General features: G+C 34.3%; 1 protein-coding gene across 1 annotated transcript in view; it reads left to right on the top strand.

Annotated features, from left to right (window-relative positions):
- Positions 1-17,642, top strand: part of LOC123564527 (receptor-type guanylate cyclase Gyc76C-like) — a 365,429-nt gene that overhangs the window by 52,667 nt on the left and 295,120 nt on the right. Inside the window, exon 3 of the mRNA XM_045358180.2 lies at positions 14,656-14,736. The gene's annotated coding sequence lies outside the window, so the exon portion shown is untranslated. The remainder of the gene's footprint in view (positions 1-14,655; positions 14,737-17,642) is intronic.

Genomic DNA, 17,642 nt, shown 5'->3' with positions numbered 1-17,642 from the left:
CAAGAAAACTGATTTTCTAAGTCCAAAAGGGGCAATAAATCCTGCAAAAAGCAAGATGGAGTTATGTTTCTTGATGTACAGGGTCAGCTTATGATGGTGAACAAGTATTCCAAGTTTCAAAGCAATAGCTTTGATAGTTTAGGAGAAAAGTTGACCTAAACATAAAACTTAACCAAGAAATCTGATATTTTCTAAGTACAAAAGGGGCCATAAATCTTGCAAAAAGCAAGATGGAGTTATGTTTCTTGCTATACAGGGTCAGCTTACGATGGTGAACAAGTATTCCAAGTTTCAAAGCAATAGCTTTGATAGTTTAGGAGAAAAGCTGACCTAAACATAAAACTTAACCAGGCAACGCCGACGCAGACGCCGACGCCGACGCCGACGCCGACGCCGACGCCGACAACCGCTCAAGTGATGACAATAACTCATCATTTTTTTTCAAAAAATCAGATGAGCTAAAAATGACTGAGCCTTAGGTAACGTCTGTATAAATACTAATTTCCGATCTCAAGCAAATACAAACTCCAAGGACATGAATGATTCAAAAAGCTTTGTAAGTCAAACTTATCTGCAAGGCTAATATCTTTACAGTTTTTTGTTGGGGAAATGAAACAATAAAATTAACTATTGAATTGTACTTCTGTTACCTTTTAGAATTGCCTTAAAATAAAGTAAAATAGCTATAAAACGGTTCTTGCCTCAGGCTGATCAAAACAATGATTGCCTTACTTTATTGCAGCCTGAATTTTATTTAAGCATGCACTGACATGCAAATCAGAGCATTAGTAGAAAATGCACTCTTGAACAGCTGCAATGGTAAATTTATTAAAACGACAACGTTACTACCTTTGTAAAGGTAAATATGATATTAAATCGTTTGACATTTAATCAGTACAAATAATGTCTTAAAATCAGCTTGAAATGTTTGGGTCCCTTCAATCGTGGGCAAATCATGGGTACATATCTTTAAAAAAACAAGCACATGAATCTATACATATTATTTCACCATAATGTAGATATTATGTTTATGTATGACTGTGACGTTCATTAAAAACTACATTGAAGAAACATTTTTATTTGCGAAAATGTTACCAGTACTGTGATTGTCCATAATACTCCCATAATGAAAACTTGTCCGAGATCAATTTTTTCAAATCAGTTTAGAAAACTATAAGGAACATGACCCTATCTTTTTTATTTGTCGATTTTTCTAAGCATATACTGACGTTTTGAAAAATCAGTGTTTAATAACATTTTACATTCTAGCATAAAAGTGCTGTTCTTATCACTGTTCGGGGTGTTTTAACAGAAGAGAAAACGTGTGTTTACAGATAGATTCTCGAGCTCACGTGCTGTTAAATTACACTTATATATATGTGTGTTCCGTGGCAAAGCGTAAACGTTTAGCCCTAAAAGGAAATTGCATCAATGTTGACAAACAACTCGGACATTCCCGCGCATTTCCTTGAATTTAAAGGACGTTTAGGGACAATGTATTTATTATTAATGTATTAACACATTTTATGGTAGAAAAAGCGTTACTTCATATTTATTTCATGTTATAACATCTTGAGAATCCATCAGGATACTTTGGTACCCTTCCCTCGAGCACAAACCAATCCCTCATTATTCTGCAGATGTTATAACACGACAAAATATGTGTTATCCCTACATTGTAGGAAATAATTTGATCCGAACGTGCAGAACTGCCTTAATTTTATTTACCCGATTCTGTTTCTCCTGTTTCAGTTTTCTATTAATGCAATCAATAAAGTATTTTTAAGAAACAAATTAGCGTTATTTTTGCAGAAATAGACGGAGATTGCCAGACACAGCGGGAACCATCAATAAGTTATAGTTTTATGCAACAATAAAACTACCCTTAGGGGCATTTATGCAATAAACCGACTAGTAACCTCATTTATCATGTTTTGTCTGATAAATATTGGGAATGACGTCTGTTTTCCTTTTTTATTTTCACTGCATGAATTTTTGTTTTATTACAGATAATCACATTTAAATCTACTGTATTTTAACTGTTTTACAATGCGGAATAATTTGTGTACCCTTTGGCAATGACGTCTGTAACATTTTAATAAAAAAAATCTGAATTGTGAAACAACACTGCCATTAAAGGCATTTCCTAGCATTTCCGGTAGTTTTTCCTGCGCATCTTTCAGCTTGACTTCAAATTCTTTTTGGAGTTATATATATATATATATATAGAAGATGTCGTGCGCTTGGGATAAGATGTCGTGCGCACGAGATAAGATGTCGTGCGCACGAGATAAGATGTCGAGCGCTCGAGATAAAATGTCGTTCGCACGAGATAATTTAATCTTATAAAAAATAAATGCATGTCCTAAACACACCACCCTATTTTTACATATGTTTTCAATGTCTTTATCAATCAAATTACACTCGGAAACTAACTTTCTCCCTGCAGTTTTGAGAATTGCATTGAAAGTTTGAAACATTAAGTGTTTCATCCACAAAACTAAAGAAAAATACAAAGTTACTATGCCGATAGTGTATTAGATACTTTTCAACAACAACAACACTGTGGTACGGTTATTTAATAGCAAAGCGCTATGGTGATGGTTCAATAATACAATTATTTGTCTTCACTTCAAAAAAGGTCTTAGTATCGACAATGCGAAATACATATTACTGTAGCTGTTTTAGGTAAACAATATTTAGTATAGGATAACATGTCATGTTTTGAAAAGAAAACTTATTTGTCGAGTAGTATGTGATACTTATAATAATAATAATTATCATAATTATCATTCTTACTCTTTCATTTATCATCACCGCTCATCAGCATTATCATCGTTCATCATCATCTTTAGACGTCAGTATCATCCGTCAACAGTCTTCACTATTATTCGTCCATGTCATCTTCATAATCCGTCATTATTATCATCATTCATATCCATCATTCGAGAGCATCATCATCACCATTATCATCATTCGTCACCATCAATCTTTATTAACCTTTTTTACAAGCATTGTTATTTATTTTCATTATTATTTATTACTTCTCATCATCATTCTTCATTATCATCATTCATCATGAAATTTCATGATCTTTTTCATCATCATCATCATCATCATCAACATCATCAGTATTCGTATATTTCATTATTATACATCACCAGACATCATCTTTATTTATCACCATCATTCATAACATAATCAAAATTCATCATAAATCAGTAATTTTATTCATCATCGTCATTCATCATAGTCATTCACCCCCTTTAATCATAAGCGTCATCCAACATTGTTCTCGGTCCAAGGCCACCAATTCAAAACTTACTAAGAATATGGTAAACTTATACATGGGAATAAGGTAATGTTAAGTGGAAAAAACGTGATTAGATATAAGACATTTTTCGATGAAAGGAACAAATGGTGGTCTTTAGTCGTTATTAGATCTAAAATACGACTTTTGTCCGAGGACGTCACAGTAAATGTTGATAGTCGCAAATTTTGTTTCATATTATGTGAAAAGATATTTGGTTGGATGTTTTGAAGTTTCATTTGAATCTCTGTAACGTCGGAAAATGCTTATTTTTAATTCTTATGGAATGAGTCATATATCAGCATCCTAGCAAAACCAATGGCAAATAAATTAAACTTGTGAGAAAAACTGCAATAAAATGACACATTTAAATCCAGGCATGTAAAATGAAGTGGTCTGCCTCAGTAAAATGTCAAGATCTGAGCATTTCTTTATGAAAGTTCATAAAACGTTTGATACAGGATCCTCTTTGACGATAAAACTATGAAATTTGGAAACAATGATAAGGAACAGACTTCTTCATAGGCCAGAGACAACAATTCAAGGAAGTACAGGGAACTAATTGGGTATAAGGTAATCCTATACTCAGAAACAATGTCATGTTTAGTCCGTTGTGACTGGTCAGTAATATAGACAAATCCAAGAAGTGATATCTTTCACATTTTACCTTTATACTGTGTTAATAGTATTTTATTATACATTTTGACACCGTTTGTTACACTAGGAGGGTATTGAAAAGTCTCATGAAACGGTTTTCTCCCGCTGACGATGTTAGCAGGGGGTCATATTATCCACGTTAACACATCTCAGAGTATCACTGTTCATATGTTTTTAGTTTATTTCTTTTGTTTTTGGTGGAATTGAAATAGTTCTTGAATGCAACATTATTACATATACATGCAAGTTGAATATGTGCTGTTCTTAAGTCAAAGTTTCAGTTTTTAGCTTGATGAATACTGACCCTCTTGTTTTAAAAGAGTTAACACGCTACAGAATAGCAACAAGCAACAACATACATGTAGATGTATATACAATATAAAATTAAAGGATTACATTACAAACATGTGTTCAACAAACTGCAACAGAAATTTTACAAGTTGAACTCAGGTGCCGTTCATTTAGCATTGTATATGCATTGCAATTACAACTAGAGCTGCTTTTGAGAAAAGCGCATGTTTCCCACAACTGCCTAATCATCTAAATAGTAGTACAAGATCGGATGAGAAATTTTCGAGCGTAAACCCTACTCCCTATATATTCTTAATTCCCAATCAAACTTTCAGTGCTTTGATTATCAAAGAACAACCCAATTGACTTTCAGTGCTTTGATACGACCCAATCACACTTCCAGTGCTTTAATTAATTTACAAAAACAATGTTTCAGGGACCATAATTCCGAAGTGCCAGGGCCGATTTGGCTAGTTATCGAACTTGGCCGAGGACTTATTGGCAAACACATTTGGTTCAAGTTTAGTGAAGAAAGGGTGAGAAAATTAATGTTCGACTTAGAAGAGTGCGGACAAGATTTGTGACAGACGGACGGACACAAACACACGGACAGACAGGAGTAAATCAATATGTCTCCCACCATACTGTGGTGTGGGAGACATAATTACATCAGATCACCGCGACAGGACGGTGCAAAATATGAATCTCTTGATTTTTTTTTACACATTTAAAGAGAAGAGAAATTTATTTACCACCTGCGCATAGTGTGAAAGTATGTTCTCTGTTTTATGATTGAATTATTCTTGTTATAATTTTTTCTTTGGATCTTTATTGAAGTACAGAAGCCTTAGATGATAAAGTATATGACGACAGTAACATATTATGTCACTATTATACATCATTCTTATTACAAATGCAAACATCCCATACAAAATATTCGATATTTTTACAGTTTAAGAAGTATTACAATAATACTATAACCATAAATTAGCACGCTTTTACAGTTTGTGCATGTGTTGAACGGATTTCTTTTCTCTTTGAATGCATATTTAAATATGAATTAACAGAATAGAACATACATATTTTTACAAAACATGCTTGCAAATGGTATAATGCATCGTATATTATATAAACGCAAAAGGATTAGCCGGGTTATAAGTATTAACAACGTCAGAGATTGATCATTCCTAAAGGAAATTGTTACTGATCAGATCTGCATGTAAAATACTTGAAAAGCAAGCCTCTGTCACAATGATGATAGTAGGCTGATTTTAAAATAAAGGGCTATTTATGATTATACGTTGACACAAATTCATTTTAACTAAATTTTAAAAGGTCTATCCACTCACTTTGCAACACGCTCACAATTAGAAACAGTGTTACTTGTATAAACTTTGTGTTTTTATTACCTAGTCCATTATGCACCATAAAAGCTTTAAAACATCTCATTCGTAGCACTTAAAAATGACAGAATTTTTTTTTTCATTTGATATTTGTTTAGAATAGATATGTGACATGTGATGATATGTTGTTGTTTACCAAATGAGTTACACCCCATGTCATTAAAATGAAGTATTCATAATAATTACAGGTCATAAATGAAACTACATTTCATCATATCTTATTCTCTACTTTTACTCTTCTTTTGTCTAACTTGATCCTCACTTCCACTATTTCTTTGAGTGTCCCCTTCTTTCTGCCTGTCGTAAAGTTTCCTAGAATTATTTGCAGAGATTTGACATCGACTTGGACTGGACTGCTCTGATTGGTAACCCAAATTTCTGACCAGGAAAATACTATTATATTTTCACATATACATGCCAACATATCCCGTAGCAAATGATTCCTTTAGATTAACGTTGCAGTTCCCCCAGTTCTTTTAATCATTCCTTCTGTCTTGTCTGAAACCTGTTTTTGCCTTACTTGTTTTAGATGTGCTGCGAAATGTATCCGAATAGTTATGTTTTTACCATATTAATTTGTAGTTATTATAATATCCTTTAAGAAATTGAGTGCCACGAAAAAAATAATACTTATAGAAATGATTCATAAGTTTAAAAACATAAGCTTGTAGCACAGAATTAAAACAATAAAAGACCAGAGTTGAGTTTTTTTTAACTTCATCCTTATAGTCCCATCAAATTTTAATCCATATTGCAGATACTGATTGTTGAATAGGTTATCAGTGTAATACTCGGGACTGATGGACATTTAACATAATTGTATGTTTGAAAGAAACTTAAAAGTTGGCATTAGTTCTTGGCCCACATTTAGATACAATCAAAATACAGTACGGGTATAATTGTTACATTTTGAAAATAACGGTAAAATCAGTTTGATGAAACGCATATCGATTTGAGGAATAAAGAAAATGAGCCGCGCCATGAGAAAACCAACATAGTGGCTTTGCGACCAGCATGGATCCAGACCAGCCTGCGCATCCGTGCAGTCTGGTCAGGGTCCATGCTGTTAGCTAACAGTTTCTCTAATTGCAATAGGCTTTGAAAGCGAACAGTATGGATCCTGACCAGACTGCGCGGATGCGCAGGCTGGTCTGGATCCATGCTGGTCGCAAAGCAACTATGCTGGTTTTCTCATGGCGCGGCTCAAATTCATTACTCAGATACCGTGCAAATGTTGATTTTCAGATTTATAACTATCTATAGATCTGTATAAACAATAGAAATTGAGGTGCCACTCAAGAAATGAAGATCGTTCAATTAATAAGTGCTTTAACCATACGCTATATTCTTAATTCTTTCATCCAACGTTTAGATTATATAGATATCATTGACTGATCTAAAATTTGCAACAGAAGTAAATTGCTCATTTTTACACGCAATGTGACTTTCACCAACCTTATGTTCTAGTATACAGAAGAATCCTCCGTACTAAAATACTCTTTATCGACACGCTACTCGATAGTGTTTCCACCTGACTGTATATAGGAATATTTTAAGTTCACGCTTTGTACATATATCAGTTCCATAAGGCTTAAAACTTACGTTAAAACAGATGAAACAGCTGTTCAAACAGATGATATACACAATCAAATGTTTAGAAAAGTGTTACTTTAAATACTGCACATGAAATTGTACACTTGAATCTACAAAGGGAGGTAATAAAACACATTCAATAAAACGTTCTACTATGTTACATCAATATTCAAAACTTTTCAAATATAAAAAAAATATCGCACATAGCATTTAAGCAGAAATCACATATTTTCTTTCAATAAAGGAAGAAGTCAATCTGACTAAAGTACTTGATCTTCTAAACGAAGATCTGAGAACGACCCATTCACATTCGTCTTCTGTATATTTTGGATTTCCATTATTGCGATTTTTATGTTATCCAATCAGACGACTTGTTCGATTGTCAAAGAGTAAGAAAAATATGCAATTATTCCAGGACTCGAACCCGGGACCCCTCGCTTACAAAGCAAGTGGCCTACCGACTGAGCTAACCGGCTATCTGATACATTACGACATAAGAATTGTAAATATCAAAAGTCAATGCTACAGGTAGATTTGCAAGATGTTGTAAGCTAGGCTCTGATTGGCTAGTGAAAGGGCCGTCAGAACGAGGCAATGAATAGGTCGTTTTCAGATCCTATGCGTAGCGTAATAGGAGATGTACTTTAGTCAGATTGGGAAGAAGTGGCAGCCACATTTTAAACAAAAGCATTATGAGCCTTTAAGCAGTACGTTAACGCAAAAATATGTTGTTAACTGGCGTTTCATTTCAATATAAACAGTTTTTCCAAGGTTCGTTTTAATGGTGAATAACTTCATAATTCTAATACGGCGGTTGCTAAGTTTTATAGACATAGTGCATAATATATCAGTTATTTCCAATACTGATATAATAATTAAAAGGTGAACAATATTTGGGGAATTTAGTTTCCTTTCTTAAATGAAAATGAAATGAAATGAATGAGCACTTCTTTAAGTGTTCAAAGCATTATATTTCTCGCAGTTAAATTTGCAATTATACCTAGACACAATAAATTCATATTTCAGCAGTGTATATGTATAGAAAGAGAAATACATAAATTACTTACATTTACATCATAACAGATTGGGGTAGTTAGAATTGCTATTCGAGCTTGCAAAATCATCTAGTATCTGAAATGAAGTATAAATAAATAATTTATTTACTTTTAAATCAGGAAAGATCGGAGTAGTTTGACGTTCTTTATAATCATGTTGGCAAAAGGAATAAATCAAACGATCAGGTTTTTAAAAGCAAAAATATGAAATGTTAAATGAACAAAGGAAAACAAGACCAAATAGCAAAAAGATTTATATTTCACAATAATGCATAATATCTCAGCGTTTTGTAACAGGGGTCCCGTTTGATAGTTAAATGTCAATTCAGTATTTCAATAGGAAAATCTACTTAAAGAAAGTACCATTTATCACTATTGTACATTGGCAAATATGAAGATGTTAGTGTGACTTTCAAATAAAATACAAATTTTAGTAATCGAAAGTTCTTATTCTAACAGACAGACAGGAGAGAGGAGATAACTATTTGCAAATACATAGATAGATATCAATATCAGTATTAATTTGTCCTGTAATATTGAAGAAAATAAAATGATTATTTCATAACGGCAATGATTAACCGTAGATTGCGGAAATCAGTTACACCATTACAAAATATATATTCACCTAAAATAAAACATACACACAACAAAACCACCAAAAAGCAATATCAGAAAAATTATTGCTATATTTCTTACTTAGTTAAGAAAAAATTATAAATTATTAAAACATATTAGAATTATTGTTATCTGTCATTTTTTTTTTTCATTCAAAATTGAAAAGGGTTTGTAACGGGGTACCGGACCAATTTCAATCCTAACCCTAACCCTAAACATTAAACACTAACCCTAGAGCGTGGTGATTCCGAATATTTCGAATGTGAATATAAAGTACATAATTATTCTAGAATCCGTTGCTGCTTGTATTTTTTTTATTTAAACAGTAGACCTCAGTTGTTCACACACTCACACAAAACCAAGATTATAAAAATATAAACATGGGCATATTTTTACACGTCCTAAATATTTGTGTAATGCAGTCACATAGAAAAAGAAGGAAAACTCAAACGACGCGAGTTTGAATCTTGATAGTTGATTTAGAGCTGTAAAGCACTGGCTAAAATATGTGTAAGCAGTATTTTAAAGGAAAAAATGTATTACGTGGTAACGGCTCTTTGTTAGAATTTTCTTGAATTAAATGTTGGAAAAGTCTGGAATCTAATACATTGCAAATCAAATCTGTAATCTATCAAATTTATATCTTCCTAGAACATATTCCTTAGAATATGTACACGCTTTATGTGGTAAACTGTACTTTTTCTTTGATGTCATTCATTCCGTAAGCTTTTATGTGGCTTTTTTTGCGTGGCTAAAAGAACAATAGAGAGAACAAAAGAGCAGCCACATAAATACCCATATATAGGAACGTCCGTCCGTCTTTCCGTCCGCCCGGAGCAATGTCTAGGAAGTGGTTGGGAATATTTAAATAAAACTTTATAAACAAGTTCATCACTTTAGGAAATGCGGCCCGTCAAGTTTCAATTAGATTGCCCAAAGGATGCCAGAGTTATGGCTCTTAGCAGTTTCTAGTGTTAACTATATAGGATACTATAAATATGGCAATTTCTGCTAAATAACTTGTGACGTATTTGACTTAGAACTATGAAACTTAAACTGACTTTAGATCACCACAATGGGGTAGTGTACACACATTAATGATCTCTTTAGTAACTTCAGAATTGTTGCCCTTTGATTGTTTGAAAACATATTTGTACAAAACAAACTGACAAATTGGTAGAATGTTATCAAACTTCTTTCATTTTTTTTCCATGAATATTTATTAACAACATGTGAAGTTATGTACCCACACCCGGTCACTCCCACTGCCCTGGTTACACTCCGTCCCCTTCCCTACCCCACACATTTTTATCCGTTTTGTCTTTTTTTTTTTTTTTGAAACCTTAAACCTTCCATGAATATTTATCCATATGCAAAGTTGTACTCTCCCCCATCTCACTCCAGAACCCAGTCACCCACACCACCCCGATCATACACCCCCAACAAAATATAAATTCCTTTGCCGGATATATTTCCATGCTTCACTACAAACCCATTCGGCGGGGGACACCAATTTATCGAAACTGTTTGTATTTTGATAAATTTCTAGACGAATATTAAGAACCACTAAAAAGAAAATAACGTGCTTTCAAAATGTGAATAAAGGTACTTGGTAAAGACATAAAGAATATTAGTTTCCTTTGTCTGCAGTCAGAAAACGCAAGAAGTAAATTAGTTATTGATTATCATTAGTGTTCTCGGTATTTTTATGATATACATTCAAGTTATGGTAATGCACAGTTAACCTTCAAAGTTGGTAACAGTGAATCAAAATTGTACGTGTAATCGTTGGCGTGTGGATATGGCAGTAATAAACAAACAATGCATTTCTAAGCTGCATTGTTAAGCCCTACGCGTAATTTACGTTTGGTTGGAGGCGTTCTTTGCTTCCTAGAAACCTTCTTTCTTTTGTTACATATTTTGTTAAATATCACAAAAGATGTCTTTAAATGTAATGTGACGGCTATTAAATGTTGTTATATTTTCTGGTTCTTTGTTGCAGGTAGGCTTTAAATCACTTTATTGACAATGAACACATATATGACTCAACTAGTATTTCAGTGACATCAAAATAACGTACATTTCGAAGTAGATAATGAGACATGGTCCGGGTCGTCCTGAAACGTGGTCCGGGTTGTCCAAACGTGGTCCAGGTTGTCCCTAATATGGTCCGGATTGTCTGGTACAAGTTGTCCCATGTTTCATTCTTTACTAAACCCAAGCATGAAAACATTTTTTCTTCAAGTATGTACCGCCCTTTTCCGTTTTTTTCTTTAAGGACACTCTACCACTTCATCATTTATCAATCATTTTCCATCCTTCATTCGTATTTGAAAAACATTTCAGAGATAGGTATTATGAACAAGATATATATATTTGTCTAACTTTGTTGAAATATATGGGCAAAAATGTGTGTTGAAACATGTAATGAGTATTGCATCAATATAATGAACATGCTGTGTATGTATAAATATCAATGTACTGAAATGAAATGAAAATTGGAAAAACAAAAATGTTTCGGGTTGTCCCTGATTTTATTGAAAAGTTGATAACTTTTGTGCAAGGGGCACAAAATCACAGTTATTTGCCCTTGGTTGGCAATAAGGAAGTGGTTACACGGAAAATAGTTTTTCTGTTTGATGCAGATAATATTGATGAAATTTTGAGTGAAAGACCTGCAATAAATGGCAAAATTAAATATAGAGGAGATATAAAATAGTAGGTACTTTTACAATATGACAGAATGAGAATGCCAGAATATGACTTTTTGATAGGGCTAGTTTAGCCTGTTTGCGATTCTTCGTACGCATGTGATCTGGTTCAAAATGGTGAAAAAAGAGCCTATCCACCCAATGTTTATTGTGGCTGGAAATGTTTCTCTTGAATAGTTCTGTTGAGTGCATGTAGTTTTAGGGGTTTTGGGATGCATGCAAACTTGCAGAAGTGTCCATGGAAATAAATATTCTGACCAATTATCATTAAAATTGGAGCAAAAATCTTGAGTATAAACAAGTATTTTCTTCGATTTGACCTAGTGACCTAGTTTTTGACCTCAGATGACCCATATTCAAACTTAACCTAGATTTCATCAAGACTATCATTCATACCAAATTTCATGAAGATCAATTGAAAAATACAGCCTCTATCGCATACACAAGGTTTTTCTTTGATTTGACCTAGTGACCTAGTTTTTGACCCCAGACTACCCATATTCAAACTTGACCTAGATTTAATCAAGGCAACCAAACTGACCAAATTGTATGAAAATCCAGTGTAAAATGCAGCCCTTATTGCATACACAAGGTTTTTCCTTGATTTGACCTAGTGACCTAGTTTTTAAACCCAGATAATCCATATTCGAACTCGACCTAGACTTCATCAAGGCTATCATTCTGACAAAACATCATGAAGATCAGTTGGAAAATACAGCCTCTATCGCATACACGAAGTTTTTCTTTGATTTAATCTAGTGACCTTCTTTTTGACCCCAGATGACCCATATTCAAATTCTGTCTAGATTTCATCAAGGCAATTATTCTGACTTTATTTCATGAAGATCAATTGAAAATACAGCCTCTATCGCATACAGAGTGGTTTTCTTTGATTTGACCTAGTGACCTATTTTTTGATCTCAGATGGTCCATTTTCAAACTCGGCCTAGATTTCATCAAGATTATCATTTTGGCTTTATTTCAGGAAGATCAACTGAAAAATGCAGCCTCTATCGCATACACAAGGTTTTTCTTTGATTTGACCTAGTGACCCACTTTTTGACCCCAGATGACCCATATTCAAACTTGACCTTAAATTTATCAAGGCATTTATTCTGACCAAAATTCACGAAGATTAATTGTAGAATACACCCTCTATCACAAGATTTTTCTTTGATTTGACCTAGTGACCTAGTTTTTGACTCCAGATGATCCATTTTCGAACTCGGCCTAGATATCGTCAAGTTAATCATTCTGACTAAAATTCATAATGACTAATTGAAAAATACAGCCTCTATCGCATACACAAGGTTTTTCTTTGATTTGACCTAGTGACCTAGTTTTTGACCCCAGATGACCCATTTTCGAACTCGGCATAGATTTCATCAAGGTCATTATTCTAACTAACATTCATGAAGACTAATTGAAAAATACAGCCTCTATCGCATACACAAGTTTTTTTATAACCCCGGCATCTACTGATGCGGGAGGCATATAGTGATTGTCCTGTCCGTCCGTTCGTTCGTTCGTTCGTTCGTCCGTCCGTACGAGGTTAACCAAATGGGACCGTTTCGTCTAGCATCAATACCCCTTTCTAGAATAACTTGATACTAATGCAGATGTAACCTGTGACCATTCCTCATCTTCAGTAATCACCTGATCTCAGTTTGACCTTGACCTCATTTTGGACTTAGGTTGCTTTATAGGGCCATCTCTTGGTTAACCAAATGGGACCGTTTCGTCTAGCATCAATACCCCTTACTAGAATGACTTGATACTAATGCAGATGTAACCTGTGACCATTCCCCATCTTCAAACATCACCTGATCTCAGTTTGACCTTGACCCTGACCTCATTTTGGACTTAGGTTGCTTTATATACTGCTTACAAGAATGAATTGATACTAATACAGATATAACCATTCCTTATCTTCAAACATCACCTGACCTCAGTTTGACCTTGACCTCGGCCTAGATTTCATCAAGGTAATCATTCTGACCAAATTTCATAAAAATCAGTTGAAAAATACAGCCTCTATCGCATACAAAAACTAAATGTTGACAGACGACAGACAGGCGACAGACGACAGACAGACGACGGACCCCGGACATCGAGCGATCACAAAAACTCAAATGAGCATTGCTCAGATGAGCTAATAAAAATAGACAAACAACCAGCCTATATACGAATTCGAACCCGGGCCACTCTTACCGCTCATGGTCTATGTTTTTCTTGTGTGCAACATCTTAACGTCAGGAAAAGTATGCAGACGAAAGAAAAGACTCGGTAGTGTATTTCTAGTGAAGGATAAATACACCTACCATTATCTTATCAGAAGAAAACATGAAAGAAAAAATATGCTAAATCATCTCAGTAAGCATTGCTATAAAGCATAGTGGTGAACGGAATAAATCAAACTACTGGGGGTTAAAATACAAAGGTTGACACTTTAAATCACAAAGAGAAGATTTAATGACAAATGATAAATATGATAGTTTAAGCATTTTGAATAGTTGTTCAGCATATTGATTACGGGGTCCTGTTTAAATGATAAATGTCAAGATCTAACTCTAAAACTTATTAGGTCGTTTTTAGCTGAATTGTTTTCTATTGGCATTATCTGGCATTTCTATTGGTAAGATATTAGATATAATATGACTTCTTGATCAAGTAAAATGCAAGTCATTTCATTAAACTAATATTCCTTACAACAAATATTCAGTTTAATTCTACAGACAATAGTATAAAAGGAAAAAGGCTGCGACCAATCATAAAGCATATCCTGTATACAAGACAACACTTGCCAAAATGTACATTTGAATAGCCTAAAGTTTAGTTAAGAATTGATGAAGCAGCACTGTGATAATATTTTCTGATCCGTTGAAGCAAAATAATGACAGAAACGAGACAGATATTATCTTAGGATAAATATTGTTGCATATGAAAGACGCAATCGTTTACTAGCAACTAGTAAAGTGATACCTTTGATATTATAGTACACGTTTGTCCTTGTGTTTCAGGCTGTTTGGATGAAAGCATACATTGAGGAATTACTTCTAGGATCTTATGATCTGATACACCTTAAGCTGATTTAAAAAGAGGTAACAATTATTTTCTTAACATTTCGAAGCAAATACAAATAGCTTTTAAGGAACTGTGAACGCTTTATGTTTTACATATAGTAATATGTTCATTTGTTTGGTTCATACAATGCACAGAGCTTAGAAAATTGACATGTAGCATTGTCTAGATTTGTTCAAATCATGACCGGTCTATGCACAATCAAATGTTGATTCTTCAGGTGAATCGTTTGAAATATAACTCAATAAGCACTAGCTATCAGTCCTTTCAGGGCATTGATTTTGTTGATGTTATTACTACTGCTGTTTTTTTTTATTATTATTATTATTATTACTACTATTTACCAGATTTTTAGAGCGCTCTTTTCATCTATAATATAAACGTACAAAAGCGCTGTACAAACTACATATCATAGAATGATATTGGCACATAAAACAACACAAAAAATATATTTAAAAAATATCAATATTAAAATTACCAGAGGTAGTTTGCTAGAATCAGGTTTGACTCTACATATTAATTATGTCTCCCCTAGGAGACATATTGTTTTTGCCCTGTCCGTCCGTCCGTCAGTCCGTCCGTCATTCCGTCCGTCCGTCCGTCCGTACGTCACACTTCATTTCCGAGCAATAACTGGAGAACCATTTGACCTAGAACCTTCAAACTTCATAGGGTTGTAGGGCTGCTGGAGTAGACGACTCCTATTGCTTTTGGGGTCACACCGTCAAAGGTCAAGGTCACAGGGGCCTGAACATTGAAAACCATTTCCGGTTAATAACTAGAGAACCACTTGACCCAGAATGTTGAAACTTCATAGGATGATTGGTCACGAAGAGTAGATGACCTCTATTGATCTTGAGGTCACTCTGTCAAAGGTCAAGGTCACAGGGGCCTGAACATTGAAAACCATTTCCGATCTTTAACTAGAGAACCACTTGACCCAGAATGTTGAAACTTCAAAGGATGATTGGTCATGAAGAGTAGATGAACTCTATTGATCTTGGGGTTACTCCGTCAAAGGTCAAGGTCACAGGGGCCTGAACATTGAAAACCATTTCCGATCAATAACTAGAGAACCACTTGACCCAGAATGTTGAAACTTCATAGGATGATTGTACATGCAGAGTAGATGACCCCAATCGATTTTTGGGTCACTCCATTAAAGGTCAAGGTCACAGGGGCCTGAACATTGAAAACCATTTCCGGTCAGTAACTTGAGAACCACTTGACCCAGAACGTTGAAACTTAATAGAATAATTGGTCATAAAGAGTAGATGACTCGTAACGATTTTAGTGTCATTCTGTTAAAGGTCAAGGCCACAGGGGCCTGAACATTGAAAACCATTTCCGATCAATAACTTTAGAACCACTTGACCCAGAATGTTGAAACTTCATAGCATGATTGAACATGCAGAGTAGATGACCCCTATTGATTTTCGGGTCAGTCTATTAAAGGTCAAGGTCACAGTGGCCTTTTCATGTAAAATCATTTTTTGGAAATAACTTGAGAACCACTTGACCTACAATGTTGAAATTTAATAGGATGATTGGACATGCAGAGTAGATGACCCCTATTTATTTTGAGGTCACTTGATCAAAGGTCAAGGTCACAGGAACCTGAACAGTGACTTGAGAACCACTTGGCCAAGAGTGTTGAAATTTAGCGGGATGACTGGACATGCCAAGTAGATGATCCCTATTGCAGCCAACCATCAGTGTCTCTTTGACTTTCGCTCCTGACCCCTATTGACTTCTTGCCTATAGGACTTTGCATTGGGGGAGACATGCGCTTTTTTACAAAAGCATTTTCTAGTTATACTAGATATTTTAAAGAACAATAGACATCAGTAAATAACTCCTATTGCACAGTCATGTAACAACTTGTTTTCCAGTGCAAAGTTAGTTTCCATAGACCATGAAGAAAAAGTGTGTTTTTAATTATCTTTTGAAAACATCCAAACTTTTAACGTCTTTAATGATAGCCGGAAGAGTATTCCATAACTTCGGTGCAGCTGATGAAAAACTACGATTACCGTACCTCGCAGCTTTGCTTTTTGGAACAACTAGTTATTTTGAGTTGTTCTTGGATCTCAAATTTCTTGCTGGCTGATAGAGCTTTAGCAAGCAAGTCTTTAACATAGATCGGTGCATGGCCATGCAATGCTTTGAAGATTGCCTTTGGTTCAGACTATTGAAATTTTTCAAAAGTGATAAAATTGCAATGCAAATTTTAAACTAATCAAAATTTATGCACAGCTTTCTAAATATTTTCGCCTGTCGTAAAGGGTGAACATCATATAAAGGATTAGACTTCCAAATAACACATATTTCTGAAAGGGATCTGGCGCTAAAACTACGTTTTAGAATCATGTTTGAGAAGCGTGTTGACATATCTCTTTTTAAGACAAGCAAAACTATCCTGAAACATATAAGAATAGACAAACACCGATGGAGAGAAGATTTCAGATTTAATAAACTAAGGACAATTTAATTCATAGTGATTTGCCGCCTCACATTATTAACTGTTTCAAATGCAAAGACTTACTTCAAAACCAATTGTTCCTGTTTACTTTATGTGCCTAAATGTAAACGTATATTCTTATTATGTATCCCCAAACATTTGAAGATACTTCTTTATTATTACTGGTAACAGCACTATAGATTGTAGTTATTTTTGTCGCGATTCTAGTTTGAGCTGTGTTTTGCACTAAAATAACCTGATTAATGAGGGCAATATTAAGCAGGATGGGCTCTAACTTGGAGTAAACAATCAATTGAGTGTCTGTTTTCTGTAAAAAGATATTTCTTTGTCTGTATCTTGACCCACTGCTCCCACGAAAAGTTCAAATGAGATATGTCAATAATATCTAGACTTGATCTGTCTGAAATGTTCGACTGACTGTCAAGAAAGAATAGAAAAAAGTTT

The sequence above is a fragment of the Mercenaria mercenaria genome, chromosome 2 (genome assembly GCF_021730395.1).
Source record: "Mercenaria mercenaria strain notata chromosome 2, MADL_Memer_1, whole genome shotgun sequence".
In the NCBI taxonomy this organism is placed as follows: domain Eukaryota; kingdom Metazoa; phylum Mollusca; class Bivalvia; order Venerida; family Veneridae; genus Mercenaria; species Mercenaria mercenaria.
The sequence above is the reverse complement of the archived record's forward strand: the minus strand, read 5'-3'. Positions and strand labels throughout refer to the sequence as shown.